The 19782-nt window shown below is 41.0% G+C and overlaps 1 long non-coding RNA gene across 4 annotated transcripts in view; it reads left to right on the top strand.

Annotated features, from left to right (window-relative positions):
* The window catches only part of LOC148400822 (uncharacterized), a 73593-nt gene that overhangs the window by 10821 nt on the left and 42990 nt on the right, over positions 1-19782 (top strand). For 3 of the 4 annotated variants that reach the window (XR_015857565.1, XR_015857566.1, XR_015857568.1), the window contains exons 2-3: positions 17933-17999; positions 18119-18237. This is a non-coding gene — a long non-coding RNA (uncharacterized LOC148400822). The remainder of the gene's footprint in view (positions 1-17932; positions 18000-18118; positions 18238-19782) is intronic. The other variant, XR_015857567.1, reaches the window with a different exon arrangement.

Below are 19782 nucleotides of genomic sequence, written 5' to 3'. Positions count from 1 at the left end.
AAGTTGAAGTCGGAGCAACAATAGCAACCTCCTCCTTTGAAGCTGTTATGATCTTTTAATGGTCTTCCATTACACCGTCGTTATATCCTAAAAGCCGGCAGCCACCGTTTCGGCCTCCTCTTTCATATCGCTTTCATTAAAAGGCTTGCAGTGACCGACGAGTCATTTGCTGAGTGTGTGTGAATGTGTGCGTGTGTTCATGTGTGTATTTATAAAAGACAATGGCTGAGGTGCAGTGTATTTTTATCTGGAACATCGATTTGTTTCATTCCACTTTACCTCTTACTTTTCTGGCTGTGGAAGCTGTGACCTTCAGACACACATGCACACACATGCACGCACACACACACGCGCACACGGACAAATATAAGTGGCAAAGACACGCTTGCAGTAAAATGTAGAAATTCAGTAAGATGAAAGACCATCTTTGTTTTGTGAGCCATTAATGAATAAATGTTGAATAAATGTTTGGATTTGAAAATTTGCCCAAAGTCAGCAAGATCCAGATCTGTTTAATGAGGATTGGTGCTATAGAAAATATCTACAGTGTAAATATGTCTAATTTATTTTTGTCGCGGGCCGCATCATAGTTATAGTTTGCCTCAAAGGGCCATTAAAATTGTCAACCCAAATAAATGTATAAATGTTAATAATATTGTATATATACTATACTATAACTAGTTTTCAAAATAGAGACTAATAAAAACTGTTAAAATATTTAAAACTGAAATATTTAAATCAAATCAAATATTAAAAAATAAAAATTATTTAAAAAAATGAATGTAATAAAAATTGCTAACAATATCTCTAAGTGAAAACAATTTGAAATTTTGGAATTGACATGAATTTGATGCACAATTTGTCTTTGCGGTCCACCTAAATTGATTTGGCGGGCCGTACCTGACCCCCGGGCCTTGACTTTGACACCTGTGATCTACACAATAAAAGGATGTCAAAAGAAGGTTTTATGTTGATATTTTTGACTAATTTCTAGTATTGTAGAAATCAAATCAGAAGTTAGCCAACTTCCTGAAATTTCATGTTTCACTTCAGATTATTAGTACAGTATGTTTATTAAGGTTCCTTCACATACCTGCGCACACACACAAACAGGATTCAACGTTGTAGTCAGCACCATCTCAGACTGTGGAAGTTTCATCTACTGTAAATCAGCTCTGCTCCACGGGGTCCGTCTGCGAGGGTTTTTGTGTCGGAGTGTGTGAGAGATATTGTGTGTCGGACTGTGTGAAGGGGAGCAGCCTCTTTCTGTGTTGTCTTTCCGTGTGTGTGTGTGTGTGTGTGTGTGTGTGTGTGTGTGTGTGTGTGCACGCACAGAGCTCAGTAACTGCGGGGCCATGGATTGATGTGCACTGCCTCCCCCTCGAGGCCCAGATCGGCAGGATAGTGTGTCAGTAGGACAAAGACATGGCGCCATCCGTCCTGCTCCACGGGCCAGTAACTAGAATTAATTACAAACCAATCGAATCGGCTGCAGCCAATTGGCAAACTAATTGGTAATTTCAGCTGCCCATCTAGTCACCGATGAGTATCTCGCCGTGGATTTGGATGATGCAGTTGTGGGAGAGGAGTTGTCACACTTGGTGCCTTGTCGGAGGAGAACATTAAAGCTTTTCGTTTAACTGGAGTAAGAGATGCCATATATTACAATTAAGAAAATAGTGTTAGTGTGACTGAAAGCCCTCAACTTTTAAGAACTGCAATTCAAGACACGTGTAAGGAACATTCCATTACGTACAACAGGAAGGGAAAATGCAGAAGGAAGTTTAGGATTTAGGACAGAACAAAATCTCCAATCAGCAGCCTACAAAATGATTGTGATGCTGTGATTGTGTTGATGGATATTTTGTTCATTATATGCCAGATTTAAACTCAAAACCGATATATTTTTTTTCACTACCATACAATATAAATATTGTAGCCTAGAGTTATGTCCAATACATATGTCGATGCGATACGGTATAAGCAGGAATGAAACATACTTTTATTTTATTTTTTTAATATGAAATGTTTTGATCACTTGGGATGGTATGGACTGCATGAACTTGAGTGCTAATATTAGAGATTTTTTATGTAGACTGATTATAAAGTCTTTTGGCAGATATCGAACCGATAGTCACATTGGAATCGAGTATTTTATTTTATTTATTCATTTGTTATTTGTTTGGTTATAATAAATTTAAAAGTCTGCTTGGTTTTCATTTTTGGTTGAAAAGTGTAGCATGATATAAATATTTCATATCAGTCGATAATTGTTTTTTTTTCTATTCTTGTCGGCTTTTAAATATAGTAATGCATAATTGTGAGAGTGTCATTGAGACATCATCGGCCACTGACCTCGGCATGGGAAAATGACTTTAAAGTTTTAAGGGCGCCGACCCGTTCATGCTCCACTGGACTTTTGTGCTCCTTGCTGATGTTGTAAGAAGTGTCTGCAAGTGAGGTTCAGGTTACGGCCGCATTCTCCTCAAGACACAAATAGGCCCATTAGTTCATACTGATGCTTCCCATTCTTCCAACCCGATCAAGGATGAGCTCTTTCTTTCGTAGTTTCAGGAAGGTAACAGGTAACCTTTCGCTTCCCTATGACCTCCGGTGTCATCCTCATCTTCCTCAAAATGTCGGTTGGCTCTTTTTGTTTCAGCAAGCCGTCAACATGTCTGGCTCACGCCCGTTTGGGAGGAAGTGTGCGTGGAAGGCTAAGAGGCCTGTCAAGGTGCCAGGTTTCTGGCGGGGCATCAATCTCTCAATTATGCCTGAAATAACCAGGCCTCACCTGACACTCCCTATGTCGCAATATACGAGAAAGAGGATGAGTGTAAAAAGGTGAAAATGAAACCAGCTGAAAGTAAATGTCTTGAGTGTGTGTGTGTGTGGGTCTGTGTTTTGTGTGGGCATGTTTGACAGAGATTGTGATTTATGCAGGGGAAATCTCAAAACCTACTTTAAAATGGCGATACAAAAAAATACCCCACTTCAAATGCCTTGTTTTTATAAAACAAAAAAATTGTCGGTAAAAAATAAAATGACTTGCTAGCTTAAAGTCAACATAAAATGACTTGCTATTGCTAGCTTAAAGTAGACTAGAACCGTGATATTTAGCAGGTACGCCAATTTCGTCGCTCATCATTCCTTAGATTCCCTTTTTCTGTCCCTGGTGTAATATTTCTTCAGGTCCAGACATATAAATTGAGATTCTGACCAATATCAGTGGCCATTTTGTCTCTCCCTCATATGTCCATGCTCACCCACTGTGAACCGCTTCATAAACATGGCTGCCCAGAGGGCTAAGTAGTATTTTAGAGTAATTCTGCCATTTATTGGCTTAAACAGAATGAGCAGTACACCAATAAATTGATTAAGTCATAAAAGTGCAAGCTTTTAAGTAGGTGGCCCCTCCTCCAATTGGTGCTTTTAGCACAAACCAAACATTGATTGCGCTCACAAACGCTTGGCATCACGTCTGGCCTTTTTGCTTCCCATAAGAGCAATAACTCAGTTTACAGATGTAAAATGTATTTTACATGAGCTGCTCTGTTGTAATGCGGAGAATCCCTGAGGGTAGAAAGCGGGAAATCGCTAGCACGTTCTTGCAATGGCGCTAACTACGCTGCTTGTGAATGAGTTGCTTGATAAAATTAAATTCTCCAGAAACAAAACGTCACCATCACAACAATACATTTACACTGATTCTGAATCAGAAAGCCTCCTGGACTCTCAGTACTTGAGTCTAACCTTCTTGTAAAATTCACAAACTTAGCACGAACATCAATGACTCAGGTGTCAGGGTCCATTTTCTTCAACTCCGAGCAGCACCGAGATGGAGAGTTTCCACCTATTAAGTTAACACTGCTGATCTGTGCAGGATAAACAGGAATCACAAACCAGATTAAAGGCACATTCCCATCTCAGATGCCCCGCCTGCGCTGTTAGGATCTCCCAGTTAGGCTGCCAGAGCGAGATGGATGATCGATGGCTTGGCCAAAAATCGTTTGTTTAATCGCATTTGTAGGGATTTTCTCTCCTTTGGAGACAGTGGATGGCGGAGTGGGAGGAAAAGTGTGATGGGAGTCTGCTGAAACATTGGTTCAATATGGACATTATTCTGAAACCTGACACCACAGGAAATAGATATTGACCATAATGACCATTTACTCACTCTCTGGTGGTGTGTGTGTGGGGGGGGCGTGCAAGATCTTCTATGAAGATGCTGAGATGAGGAAAGGGGGAACAACTATCTGTGAAGCTTGTAGCGGTCAGTTTGGTAATGTTCTAAAAGTCTGTATAACCAATTTTGGAATGTCATGATGCAGGAGTTTTTTCCAAGCGGCCCAGTTGAAACCAACAAATCATTGGATTGATCAATTTGCGCTAACAGGCTGCTGTTCATATTTTATTTATTATTCATATAAAAAAAAAAAAACGTCGTTTTTGCTTCCATCCCGGCCTCTTTAGGGAATTCCATCCAGCATTGATCTGGATCGCGGACATGCAGGACACAAAGAACAAAGTGGGGAATTCTAGAGGATTTGTCTCAGTTAAGACTGTAAAACGTTTAGATTTGAAGACCCGATGGCGGCGATGTGCGAGTCAGAAAGTGCGTTCATGGGAGAGTATGATATCAACAGTGCAAATCGATAAAGTGTGTGCGTTGTGGAAAGAGGCATGTTTGTCCTGTTTGGGTTCTTAGTTTGGCTGCCGTCTCCTCCTGAAAGCTGAGAGTGTGTCTGTGTGTGGTCTGAGAGTCGCCATGGAAGACAAGAATGGATCTGAATGGGGGTTTCCCTGGGTATTTAAAAGCAGAAATGCTAAAATTCTCCATACAAATTTCTCACTTTAAGTGTAAATCTTAAATCATCTTAAACATTATGGTAGCAAAATTATAACCTAACTGGGAACAAGTACTGTAGTGTTAACTTGTAAATGTATTAGCTTAGGTTAATGTCATGTAGCATAAGATGGTTATGTAAAATACGTTTAAAGTCAAACAATAATATTCTTAGTCAGATCATTGTTGCATCTCATAATTAGTATACTTTGGCTCATTTCAGAAGCAAATGTATTGTGGAAAACAAATGTAAATCTAGGTGCATTCACATTCCACTGTTTATGGTGGCCAATTATAACCCATAAACGGTAGCATCTTTTGAAAAGTATTGTAAATGTAGTCTAGTAGCGAGGCGTTTATATAAGCAAACACCCCAGCTGTCCCACTGGAGGTTTTCTAATCTTAACACAGATATTTTAGATTGAGTTGGGTGAGAAATGAGGGTCGAGCAATTGGGAGAGTAGGAGGAGTGACGGGATGCACTGTTTTGCACAGGAGACGGTGACGCCAAAACAAATTTGATAAGCTAACCTTGTTACCCCCAAGTCGCTGGCCTCCATGCTACCCCCCCCCCCCCCCCCCTTTCATAGTATTGGGGCAACTTGTGCATAATAGACACACTGATGTATGCACAAAGAAAGCCACAACTGCACACACATGCAGAGGCAGCATAATGAATGAGCGGCAGTGTGCACTTAGCGTAGGGGTGCAGCCGGTCTTCGGCCCGAGTAGCCGGAGATGATGAATTGACAGCATCTTGTAGCAGCAGCTGACAGGTTCTGGACAGCAGCAGAGAAACGTGGCGAGGGTCGGTCTGCGAAAAGAAGACGGTCGCCAGGAGGGATGAAGAAAAGGAGAGAGAGAGCAGAGCGAGGACTCCGTAGGGAAGGTGATGAAGCATGCGGCTCAGGTTTCCTGTCTCTGATGTAAGACCAGCCTGGATCGATGACTCCGCTGGGGCCCGTCCAGCACGCTCCAACCCGCCCGCTCTCTGATACTCTCGCCATCCCTTTGTCTTTCCCCTTATCTTCTTTTCTTCTCCTCTAACTGCTGTGATCCGTCACGCTCTCCCTCTGCTCTGTCCATCCGTCTCACACTCCTCCTGGACTATCATTGGTCACCGTCACAACGAATTGAAGCCAGAAAGATCGATGGATAGATAAGAGTAAATAGGGAGGATGGACTAAGCACAGATAGATGTGCATACAAAGGTTGGTCGCAAGATTCGTTAAGTAGGAAGGTAGGTACGAACTACAGAAGGATTAGCAGATAGGGAGGGGCCTTGTCTGATAAATGAATAAACAGATAAATGGGTAAGTAGGTGAGGGAGGGGTACAGACCAGCAAGGATGGTGCATGTTCCTGTTGGTACACGGAAATGTATGAAGGGTAGGACCCTCAAACTGAGGAGAGGTAGGTAGGTAGGCCAGACAGAGACAAACAAGTCTGACGGACAACCAGGTGCTTGGTTTTTGGTAGGGATTGACAGAAGATATGTAGCTTGGACCATTGGATGTATCTGGGAAACAACAAGCTTACTCAGGTGGGTAGAGAATAATGATTGGATAAAAAAGATGGAGCAGTTCATAGAATTAATGAACAGGTAAGCAGGATGGAAGATGAATGGTAAAACCTGAAGGTTATGGAAAGGCAGGTAGGTAGGTGGTGGGACAGGTGTGGGGATACACAGATAGTCCATTGGTCAAATGATAAGACGGGTTGGTAGGTGTGTCGTGGACATGGAGGTAGCTTGATCCGGGGTAAAAAGGGGCAAGTATGATTGCCCGACAGGTAGACAAGTAGGTATGTATGACCCACAAACAGTTCTGAAGTGAGAGAGATCGGTACCGTCAGGTGTCAGGTTGGTACATTTTGAAGACAAACGGACGGTTTGTGCCTACTGTTGGTCTTCAAGAAGAATCTTGAGGGTTAAAATAAAACAGACAACACTTGGCCTGGGTATGACGGGCTGCCATTTGTATTGAGACAAATGACTTTTTAATAGCCTTCAGGGATTGATGCTAATCTAAGAAGTCTGCTGTGCCTCTTTGCGATCAGTGTGGGCTTGGACACCCAATCTGGTGTCCAGGCCCACCAGTGGTCTTTAGTCAAGTACCCTCATAAGTACCACCCAAGCTCAATACACTTAAAGGGGGTGCAAAATAAGTGGAAGGAATGTTTACTCCTGATTGACGTACGATAGCATGAGGAATCGAGACCTGATGCAAAATACTTGAGGTAGGAGTTCAACTTTTAAATAATACGTAGATGTTCCTTGGTAGATCACAATTTCGAATCAATCTCTATCAAACTTTCAGGAACTACTACTGCTCTATGTCACAGCAGGAATTGCTGAGTTGATTTTGAAATATTTTATGTGCTTGGTGTTGCCATTGAACACTTGTAGCAACTGCCTTCAAAAGTTACCAGTCTCCCCTCATTAGAACCTGTCATAGCCTGTTGGCAGATACCAGACCAAAGGAATATTGTTGTCTGAGGGCGGTCTAAAATTTGGAGTTGACACCAGATCAACTCCAGTGTCTTCTGTCAACACTAGGATAAGCGTTTCAAAACCAAACCCACACAGCTCAGCCGGCAAGCCTCCAAATCACCTTCAGAGAAATGTAACTAGGTGTTAAGTGAGTTCCATTTTAAATACTGTACCATAAATAAATGGCACGGTATCAGAAAGGTTTGCTGGGAATCCTTCAATCTGGATTTTCACATATTCTTTGTTAGGTCCTCTGATTTCTTTTTGTTTGGGTTCATAGCAGTCCTTAACTGGCCTCAAACCTGCAACCTTCTGGTCTTGAAACCAAGACAATACTCCCTACCGACTAAGCCACTTTCACACTCCTAAACCACTCTGATGTAGTTCTAAGATTTCCCCTAGCACCAGTGATGATACGAGGCTTGGCGGGCCGCTGCATGATGAGCCGGCCTATCTCTTACCCTCGGAAGTACATGGAGGACCTGATCCAAAGCATTGTGACAGGTAACATAACCATAACTGACACGTTAGTGCTGATAGCCCCGTGAGGGAGCAGTCAGAGCCCATCTAGAAGCGAGACCTGCTCCCTTGAGTTTGTGGTCTAGCTTCATATCCTCTCTCTCACACACACAAGCACAGTGTGGTGTGTGTCGAGCCTGCACTGTCATAAATATTTCACTTCCAAAAAAAGAGATGTCAAAAAAGCTTGGATAAAACTCTGAGAAATAATTCATACCATCTGCTATCAAACATATGCTAGGTTCTAGAGGACTGCCTAGTGTAGTATGTACTGCCTTATAAGAAGACATACTTAAAGCATCTTTAATTTTGTTAGTTTGGACACCCTTGGTCTAAATTCAATTAAATAACCCAATACCTAAGTGTGTAAAGAAACCCAAAGAGATAAAAACACGATTGTGTGGACTTTTCACCTCAGGCAACAGTCTACTTGGCAAATGCTTGAGGGGTGGCTCCATAAATTCAAGAGTGAAAGCAACCCGGGGGGGGGGGTTGAGGATGCTGGCATGGGAAGCGCCGGAACAGCGGTGAAGCGGAGGCCATCCAGAAGCTTGAGTGGCGGATAATTGGCGGGAGAGACTTACACAGAACTCATTCAACAGCAAGCTTGCTCAGGTGGATGCCCAACTCACCGCCATTGAAGAGCAAGTACAAGTCGGCCTTCTTTTTCTCAGGGCCCCCACTAAGTTCTCGAATCGTCCCGTGTGCAGTAGTAATCCTAGAATTGGCATCTTCAGTGATGTCAACACCATTCAGAAATCATCACAGGCTAAACACTTATTCCAAAACCAAGTCGCCACGCTGACCTTAGCGTACCTTCAAGTCGATGTAAAACTTCTGTAAGAGACATTAACAAGGGGTGAGGAGATAGGGACATAAAGGACAACCCTCAAATGATGTTAAGAGAAGAATATTATCGGAAGATTACATTAACCAATTATTCAAAAAATCCTGTATTTCCTTATCAGGAAAATGATCGGCCACTTTAGGTTAGCTCCAAATCTAAAGGACAATACATTAGGTACAATCTCTCTGACCTTTGTACTAATACCCTGATATTTACCTTCACATTACCCTCGACTACATCTCCCTTTCGTCTCCCAACAGATGGCGGAAGTGAACAAATTCAGTCCTTTTCACAAGAACTGACACACACATTGACATTAAGAGAGGCTCGAGGTAGCAGCTCTGCCAGGCAGAAATATCCAGGTTGCTAATGCGTTCCAGTCAGGAGAGCGAGGCCAGCGGAGCAGATAATCACATCATGTGAGTGAGACCTGCACAGCCTCTGATGGTGATGCACTTGTTAAGACCACCACTATACTTACTTATGCCCACTTATGTAGCATCATGTACAGTATGGACACAATATTTGTTCAGTCTGTGTCAATATTTCATGCTCCCTCTGCTGGTATTTATGCAAAGTGTGTGAATGATCCCACGTGTATACAAAATATGCTGCCATGTTTGTCAGGTTGCAACTTTATTGCCCTCCATATTCAAAATGTTTGTATTGAGCTGAGTAATCATTATACCGAGCTTGAGTGATGACCTAAGCATCACTTAGCAAAAGATGGAGGTATATCTAGTGAAAATCAATGGCTTGCTGTGATGGCGGATCACAGACTGCAGGTAGTGTCCTTGATTTGATAAGGTCAAAATTATTCTCGCTGGGAATTCTTGTGGCTTTGTTCTATTTTGAACTCAAAATTGATTTAGAAATATGTTTGTCTCACACCCCCAAAAAAGTCAACATTTTTAAAACCTGACTTGAACTTGATGGTATAATTTAAAGATTTTGCCTGTTCTCAAATATGCTGGCAAGTGGATATTTGTTTCATAGTTTATTCAAAAGCTATGTATACACATTTTAAGAATTAAGATACTGGTCGGTTAAAAGAATGTATATATGAAAAAGTGTTGACTCAAATCAATTCAGCTGAAAATGGAGGATGAAGATAAGTAAAAAAAAAAACGGACGGATGATAAATAGATAACATAAAAGTGTGCTTTCTTATCTAAAATGATTCCAGATGATGCCTGATTGTAACATCTAATTAGATTTATTTCTGCGTGACAGAATAATAGTACTTTTAACATAGCAAAGTACCCAATAGATAATGATTAGCAAGAATTACTTTGTTAAAAAAATAATAATTGCCAATTTGCTGAAATGTGCTGAGAGATTTTCGTGTAACATGTATAGGATTATTATTTTTAATGGAATAATCAATTATTAATAATGTTCTTTGACTGTGATTTCCATCTAAAAGAGGTTGGTAGTAATTTAATTAGTCAAATGGATCCCATGTAAACATGGCTGGTTACATAATCATCTGTAGCGGCGAGCGCATGATATATAGTTAAATATATTGGATTTTGGCATACGCATATTTAAATGAGTATTTGAATACATTCAAGACAACATGAAGCGGGCAGGATGATAAATGAATTGACGTTTACAAGTATGGAGGAGAGACAAGGGGCTACAAATCAAAACATGCCAGCCAGTAAAATGGAATGGTTGATGGAATGAATGTCACTGGGCATTTTGTTGATTAAAGCCATCTCGGACACAGACGAGGGAGATGGAGAGACAAAGAGAAGCACAAAGGGGGAAGAGGAGAGAATGTTTAGTTAGAATAAAAACACCCGACAGTGAAATATTGTTGGACAGGATAAGCTGAGGAGAGCACGATAGAAAAACCTCCGTGGATCAAATCTTGTTAACACTGTGGCATGACCTTGGCCTGCAGCCGACACCAGAGATCATCTCAGGGTCACAGGCGCTGAGCCACTCTGTTTAATTGACATTAGCCGCCACTTCGGAGAGGGGTCACGCTGCTTGTGATGTGGACGTCCACCTTTGCAACTCAAATTTTTTTGAAAAATTGCTACGGGAGAACAAAAGGGTGGCAGAAAAACCATAAGCATAGCTTGAGTTACTCAGCCTTTGTTTTGAGTAAGGCAGCCATATTTGTTGGTGTTCCGACTGGGCAGAAATTGAAAGAACCCCTCGGACTGGTCGACAGGAAATTACAGGGCACAGACCGTATTTTCCGCACTTTAAGGTGCACCGGATTATAAGGCGCACCTTCAATGAATGGCCCATTTTAAAACATTGTCCATATATAAGGCGCACTGGATTATAAGGCGCATAGAATAAATAACTCAATGTTGCTCAAACGTTAATGCAATCACAATATAGTAACACTCGAAATAGTGAAAACAATAACAATATATCAATAACTCAACGTTGCTCAAACGTTAATATCACACACCACACAAAATAAACACGTAAAGTTTACTTTAATAAGTTAATCCTCATCCACGAATCCATATTGGTCCATATATAAGGTGCACTGGATTATAAGGCGCACTGTCGGCTTTTGAGAAAATTGGAGGTTTTTAGGTGCGCCTTATAGTGCGGAAAGTACGGTACTATACTTACTTATGGACAACGATGTTATTGACCGAAACGCATGACGTCAGTTGTGGTCATCATCAGAAGGAATGACATCACAACACGTGTGCCTGATCTGGGAAGTTTACTCAAATGCCACAAGTGTTATTTACGACTTTGTCATGCGGTTACGCAGGCTAATGTTTCACAGCATGACTAAGACTGTGCTTGTGTCAGTGCAGCAAAGTGGACTGTCTGGTGAAGGTCTTTTGTTATTGACAGAGTGTGAGTCAGGACGTTGTTTGTCTCTCTGATCAGAGTCTGCGGTGAAGATTCCTGGAAGCACAACATCTTGAAAGATTGCCCATTTATAGGAACTGACTTATCTAAAGTCAAGTAGGAGAGATGGGCCATGTGCAGATAGGACTTTGAGTTTTTGAGTTAAAACCAATTTCAACTTCATAGTGTAAGAATCCAGTTTGTGTGGAATGGATTCTTGATTAATCCTGTCTGGGCAAAATTAGTGCTCTACTTGGTGCATCAGTGTACCTAATATTGTGACCAATGTGTGTGCAGGCCTGGAAATGATTTATTGTATCTTTGGAGGACAAGCAACATTTGTAAGTGGACTGGCTATTGGCTTTGCAGTAAACCCCTGTTCATTTTTTCCCTATCCCTCCATGCAGTAAGCAGATCTCGCTGCTGGCTGAATAAACATGCTGAGCTTGCCTGACAATCGTCGCTGGTATATGCCCGACCCTTGGCCTCTCAGGCGCTTCTCAACGCGGAGCCCTCTCCGCTGCCTAATCTCTTATGTCTTCCAAGCTCCACTCTAATTCATTACTTCCCCCCCCCCTCGCTTAGCCTGCTAGGTCATGACCACGCTGGACCCTGTTATGAGCCCAGCCCGGTTTTGATCTAAGGTGCGCTGGTTGCTTTTGAGAACCAGACATGAAGGCAGTGGAACAAAATTGATTGGCAATTTAGTCTAATTTGAAAATGCCTTTTTTCCAAATAGGAAATAATGAATATTAAATTCATCTACTACAGCAGTAGTTATTTTGCAAATTCTTTATTTTTAAAGGGACAAAAATGACTTTTAAATCGCATGTATGGGACTTAAGAGTGTCTCCACTTATGAAGTCGGAGATTATACGATAGAAATTTTCTGACAATTTCTAAATTTTCAAGCTGTTCTGCACTTCCACCCTACTGTTATGTAACAGGTAGAATTAGCCAGTGGTGGCTTTGCACACGTGTTATCCATTTACATGTTGGACCTGGAGGGATCATCTCCTACTCTGAAGGGAAAGATTCTCCAGAAGTTACAATACAATATTTAAATAATAAATAACAAAAAGTACAATTATATTTGATTTATCAATGAGGTTGGAGGATAAAGAATCGTATCCAAAGTAAAGATAAGAATAGCTACATGATTTATGATGTCATAGACAGTACGCTGGTCTGTTAGAGCGAATCTGGCACTGGAGAGGAGGTCGGAGTGAAGTGAACTTGAATAAAGATGACAAAGTGCAACTGTTTGGTTGAGAGCGGCGGAAGTGTTGTTTTGGATAGCTAAAAGCCACTATAAAAAGTGACAGTCGCTTTTCTTTATATGCTCATGTGTAACGTATGCATTTGAGATTTCTTTGTTGCGCTCTGTGATGTCATAGATGAGGTGTAATGTTAGCAGACTTACAACCAGGTTAATTGTGTCTCAAAATCTTCAAATGATTTGCAAATATAGACCCCCTCCTCGAAACATGTGTTGGATCACAGACATTTATTGTCACACAGATTTTTTTTTTTTTTTAACTATATCAAGCACAGACATGACATAAGAAATGAGATCAGTTGTTAATTAATTTAGAGATTAATAACATGGTCATCATTATGCCTGCGTTGTGTTATGTGTGATCATAAAAATATGATGTGAATTTTACAATAAATTCGAAACATTATCAAAGTGCCCTCGGCCACCCCAAATTAGAAGACAAGAAGAAAAACCATAAACTTACCGGGTATGAATAGTTTGGTGAGCTAATGACTGAAAAATTGGCACCAAAAAAAAAAAGGCTTTGTGGTCAGAAGTGTTTAAATTAAGACAGGAAATACTTAACGGACCTTTGTAAGGCATCAAAGTCAAACGTAAATAAAAAATCTACATTTCAGGTCATTCCAGAACTAATTGTGTGCTTTGCCATTGACAATTTTTGTCCTACTTTCTGCTTTAAAAAAAAAAAAAAAAAAAGGAATATTATTCCTTCCCTGGCTAAATGCTGGGCACGCCATGAATTAATGCTCCATGTCAGTTTGTATTATTTTTGAGCCAGTTGGACAAGATCAATAAACGTTAGGCTGAAACTAAACAACCAAACCCGTTCTTTCAACTGATAGGCAGTTGAATGCAGAAGCTGACAGAACTCGAATGAATATAAGACAATAAAACGTCTTTACAACCTTGTTCAGTCAAACTTGAGTTGAGGATCCATCTGACATGTTTTTAGGTGAAATAAAAGTCAAGCTTGTCAAAGTCAAGCAGCTCAGCAGTAAAGTTGATAATGTAATGAGCTCTGGTTAATGACAGCATGCCCCATAATTCGATATCAAGTTTCATCGTTTTCGTAAAGTTGCCCAGGACGACCCACTTTTGGGAAAATCACGTCCTCTGTCACAACCCCGATAACTGTGGCCGTTGCTTACGCATCATTCGTTACGTGCTATTTCACTCGGAAGCTGCCAGAAGCCCGAGCGGCACCTTCCATAACTCTTGTACCGGTGAAAGATTTTTAATTAAAATGAAGACAGCTAGCTGAACTGCGGAGACGTCACAAATAGTTTTGCCCATCAAGGTCTCGGCACATCAGATCGCCGGCAATTGCGGCTTGTTTGAAGAACTTGTTAATCACGTCCGCTTCTTAATTCAATTATCAACAGCCGCAGATTGATGCATCCGTAGATAGCGAGAAACAGAGAATTCAATCGCTCTCCGTCGACTTATGGCGTGTCATTTGTCCCCTTTCTGTATTATATATTGATATGCCGCTGACCCTATGCATTTACTGTATTGGATTTTTTTATGACTCACCTTTAATCCTCCGCTGAAGAATAACCACTGACCCCACCGTGTGAACGCCGCATCTGTTTGCGGCCGCGTGAATCCCGACATAATACGCACATGCTTTTTGAAACTCGATTTGTATTGTCGAGATAGCCGGGTCAAAGTGTGGGTGTGAGGGCGTTGGTTTGATGTAGTTTTGGGGTGGTAGAGGTCTTCCAGGAGCTGGAGAGTTGGAAGGTCATGTTCATAAATTGTTGCCAGTGTGGCTGCGGCTTAATTGAAAAGGCTGCAGGAGGAATGGGACCCTGTGATCTGAGGCCCCACACTCCTCCCTTGTGACCCTCAGGCCTTCACTCATCACACATCTGTCTGAGTAGAAGAAAAGTTTCCGGCTGCTTTCGCACATACTGTACATGTGGTTTTTAAGAAGCTAATCATTTTCCGCCAGACGTTGGGGCACAATCTGCTTTAAAATTACAATGTCCAAAAAGGAAAACAATTCAGAGAACACATTCCTCTTTTAGATGATTCACAGGCAACCCGTGATGATTGAGAGGAAAAGTTTAATAATGGCAGTAAAATACACATTAATTGCTAGCACTTCAGGTTACAAAGCTTTTGTCTATCTTTAGCACTCAAGGGCAGTGATTTAATACATCGATTAACTTCTTTTTACTATTCTCTGACTGTTGCCTTCAAAAAGCTTCCCACTTGTGCTACAGATGACCATTAATAAACACTTTATGATGACATTTTGACCATGATTGATGACTGAAATTGGCATAATAAAGTGGAATCACTTTATTATGCCAATTTCAGTCGTTTCCCAAGGCATAATATTAACACCAAAAACAACTAAACTTGTGAGGAGAAATTAAGGTGCTCAGTACTGCAGTTAGAATTCGCAGAAACATTTAACGGTTGTTTCATTGAAATATAACAATGACCCAGAGAAGCTTGCCAGCAAGCTGTTTCTTGTTCCGATTTATGAGATGACTGTCAGGCATTTCCCGATGATGGATAGTTAGTAGTTAAAATCTCATTATATTTTTATATCTGTTAAGAATGTCTTCACAATAAATTCAGCCTGGAACAAATTAATTCTTGTTACCTTAATTAAGAACCTGGAAGTCAACTATTTTGTGTTCCAAAAATGTTTTATACTGATTGTTCTAGCACAAAAAAAAGAAATTGAAGTCGGAATCGGTTCCTTTGTGAGTCACTGCAGGCTAAACAATGAGGCAATTAGTCATAAGTCAATGACACAACTGTCTAGTGTAACATAATCCATTCCTCCATAAGTACAGTGTCTATATGTCACTATACTGATTATGATCTCACCCCATCAATCTTTCAGCTATTGCTTGAGATAACCACACTCCTGTGTTGACAAAGCAGCAGATCATTTATAAAGCAGGGGGGGTCCCCACCTTGCCGTCCCTTATGGAAATCTGTCCGGGAAACAAAGGCAATCATAAGGCTGAATGGAGGTGCGCTGTGAAACTCAATATTTCACGTGTCTTCCCGTCCCACACATAGTCGCCACCTTTTGAAGAGGAGCAGCGAGCCGAGGGGCCACTCGACAAGAAAGCTGGCGAATCTGTCCTTTCACGCCGAGAGGAAACCCATCCGGGGTCTCTATTGTGTCTAATAATAGCCAGGTCGTGGTTTGACATATCATTTTGACACGTTTGGGCGTTATGACACAGATGGTTTTACTGCCGCCATAGGTGGAAAGGAAACTGCTACTCGTGTTTCACGTAGATGATTCAAACAGAACGCAATGTCATACTCAACAGCACCTCTGCTGGCTGCTCTGAAGTATTGCACTCCACTTGCTTCAATTGTTTTAACCAGTGAGGCAGCCATGTTAAACATTCAAATATTTATTAATGCAAATAATATAGCTTTGTACAACTATGTAAGGCAGATTAATCAAATGAAATGCTCCTCCACCGTATTGATCAGCTTTTATTAATACCGCAGAATAAAAGCTTTGTGTTTAGCTGGCTCAGATTAGTGAGTGCGTGTAACTACTTGAGACAGATTCCACAGTGCCTCTGCTGGTTGCAGCCATTATGATTTGATCAGATTTAATTTGTTGCAGTTAACTCTGAAATGCGGGGTCTTGAAACATTTAAGAATAATAAACACAATGTTGGTGAGTTAAAGAGAAGCTATAAGAATAGACAGGAAAGTGCTTCTGGAAAAGTTGCAACTCGTAGTCAATCAACAATCGATTGCACGCAAGACACATTTGAAATCATTCTAAAAAAATAAATGAACCCTAGTAACCCTTAAATTTGAGCCTTCCAAGTTAAATATTGAAAGCGGTATTGAACCAAAACAAATTCCATCCCCGTCCACTGTTGCTGTGCGGATTTCAGGAGTAAGTTGTAAAAGTCTTCATCAATTGATCCGACAAGCGTTCATTTCATGCCGTCCAAGGAAGCAGCTGTTTGTCAGGACCTGACAACTTATTCATTAGCCGCCATAATCAGGCTCCCATATGCTGGAGGCTCTTCACATTTTTAAAGCACTTGGCAACCATATCATCTCTCCAGTTCTTGTCAATATGTCAGCCATCTGTTTTAAGACAATACACTCCACGCGGATGGGGCCCGCTGCTGTTTTATGACGCCGAGGTGTGAACGTTCTCCTCCTTCTCCTCTTCCTCGTTCCACGGGTGGTGTCCCATCGCCCGCTGTGTCCACCTGAGGTCCCAGGACAGCAGTTACAGGGGTTGGCTGCATCGCGCGAAGCCTGCCGGCCGCCACTTCTTCAAGGTGTAACAGAAACAATCCCACTAAGTGGCGGATCGCCTTTCACACAGATTACTGAGCATCTGTCACTTTTGCTGGAGGTGGAGGGGGGGGGGCAGGGGCAAGGTCGCTACCGCTGACTGCGTGCGTGCGGGCAGGCCAGCGGGAAGTCATGTACACACAGGACATTTACAAATGAATGGCGGACATGTTATAAAGTTGCAAAATTGTGGTGGTTTGATAAGGAGGTGTGATTTGGTTCCCTCATCCAAAGCTGTGGTGGTCGATTTTATATGAAGCAGAGATCAATTTAAAGTGAAAGATATTTTAATGGGCATTGCAAAGTCTATTTGAAATGTTTATTTTCTTAAATAGATGATGCACCTGGGAAGTAATTACGATCTGTTAGCAAGCCTGCTTTTTTTTAGGAATTATAAGGGAATTTAGAAAATCAAATTACAATGAAAACCAAACTATTTCATAATGTATGATAAATGCCTAACAATAATATTTTACAAACTTGAAATAAAAGTAAACCTGACAGATTTCCTTCATCATTAGCCTTCATGCTTGTATTTTAGCATACACAATAAAATGAACGAACATAAGTAATTGATATTTAATTGTCTGGTCCTTAATTTTGTCTGTCACTTTTTCACAATTTACCATTTTTGATGCATTTTTGTGATGGCATAAAAAAAAAAAGTTAGAAATTTGTTGTGTTCATGTTTGACACTCACTGAGTTGAAATCTCAACATGATTTGAAGTTTGATTTTTCATGCATATTCCTGAAAATAATAACTTTGGAGAGTCCACTTCATAACGGTATATGTTGCTTGTGTTACAGAAAGGAGATGAAGAGCCAGAGCACACAATCAGCTTTGGGTCGCGCACAAAGGCACCTGCCTCCTTACGTAAGAAGGCGCCTCAACTTCTCCGCATGTAACCTCAGTGTCATCTCCATGTCTCTTCTACAATGTCGCTGGCTTGTTTGTGCTGCCTGCTTTTCTTTATGCCACCTTGTGTCTTTCAGCAGCCCACTGGATCTCCTCACACAAGCCCCGCTCATTTGTTTGGCGGGTGTTGTGTTCTGGTCTCCGCGGGGCTCGAGGGGCCCGAGCCATGCCGCGTCACATTCACGCCGGGTGAAAGGTGAGTACTCTGAGAACAGAGCGTTCGGGTCTGCTGGAGACGACCTGCCTGCTCCTTTCTGCATGCTTGACTTTGGGCTAAAGGGGGTGGTGAGAGGCAAGTGTGAATAAAAGAGGAAAAGATTTGTGCCACAGGGAAGACACAAATAATTTGAAATGCTCTTTCTTAGAAAATTGTTATTTCAAATCATATAGAATGTGTGGCATACATTATTGTGAATTCTCTATTCTGTATAATTTAAGTGAACGGGTTACCCCACTTGTTTCTATGGAAATGGTTATATGAGAGGATAGATTGATAAGTAAGAGTACAGTGGCGCCTTCAAGGTCATTGAGCACAATCTCTTCCACTAAAATGCTCAACCTCAAATTTGTTAAGCAGATAAAAAAAAAAATAATCAAGAACCATGTGAGGCATACAGTTCTCATAGGGTGTGGCACTTTTGAGAGTTAATATGTGTATTGGTAATGGCCAATCATGGCTCAGTTTGCAAATGTCACATGTCCAAACTCCTAAAATAGGTATGGCACAATAACAAAAACAAATTTAGGTAAAGGTCATAGAGGAAAAACAAAACAGTCAGGAAAACGAGCTATCTTAAGTAGCGGTGTCAAAATGAAATCAACAATCAATTATCAAATTGATCAAAGATTATCGTAATAATCGAGTGATCATTTAGAGCTGTTGTTTATCTTAAAATTATCCAAATCCTCTTATTTCAGGCTCTCAATATTAATTATTCTCAGGTTACTTCATAATAGCAGACTGATGATTTTGTGTGTTCAATCAAAATAAGACATTTGAAAACATGTTTTACTTTGGGAAATAATAACAAAACAAGTAACTGAATCAACTTTATAAAGTTGGTGAGTACGACATCAGTATCTCATGTATGCTGGTACTTAAATGTTGTATTATTTTTCTATTTTTATTTATTTATTTAATCATGAAACAATACCAAATAAATAGCAATTGGTTACTACAATAATCAGCAATATATGTATATATTTATATGTATTGTAATATAGTTAATCGATTTATCGATAGAGTAATCCATAACTAATTGAATCTAAAAATTGTAATTTATGTCATCACGCCATACACCGAATATTTCCCGTCTCCTCCCTCTGTGGCTGACGGATCGCCGGAAATGCAGTTAGCGTGTTGCCGAAAGGTCAAACCGCATATCAAACGTGTTGATGTGCACGTGGCCCCAATACAGTTAGAGTGGTTTACGTGTAGAGCCCAGCATAACTTAGAGCAAATAGACAAACACCTCAGCTGGAAATTTACATTTAGTGAGACAGGTCGCATTTCTCTGACATATATCACGCTGTCGCAGCGTTGTTATTTGACACTTGCCCTCGCCGTATGTCAAGTAATGATGGAAGATGGCTCGCAAGTGAGACTCCTGGACAGAGCGAGGGATACCAAGAAAGAACAAATAATAAAAAAAACAAAGTTGTCGGTGGCTGTCGTGGAAACAAAACAGATGCGCCGTAATTTATGACCACTTTCTGTGATTGGTAGAAGAAAGCGCGCCAT

Source organism: Syngnathus floridae, chromosome 3 (assembly GCF_059516105.1).
Source record: "Syngnathus floridae isolate MCC-2025c chromosome 3, RoL_Sflo_1.0, whole genome shotgun sequence".
NCBI lineage: Eukaryota > Metazoa > Chordata > Actinopteri > Syngnathiformes > Syngnathidae > Syngnathus > Syngnathus floridae.
This window is presented reverse-complemented; position numbering and strand designations above follow the sequence as displayed.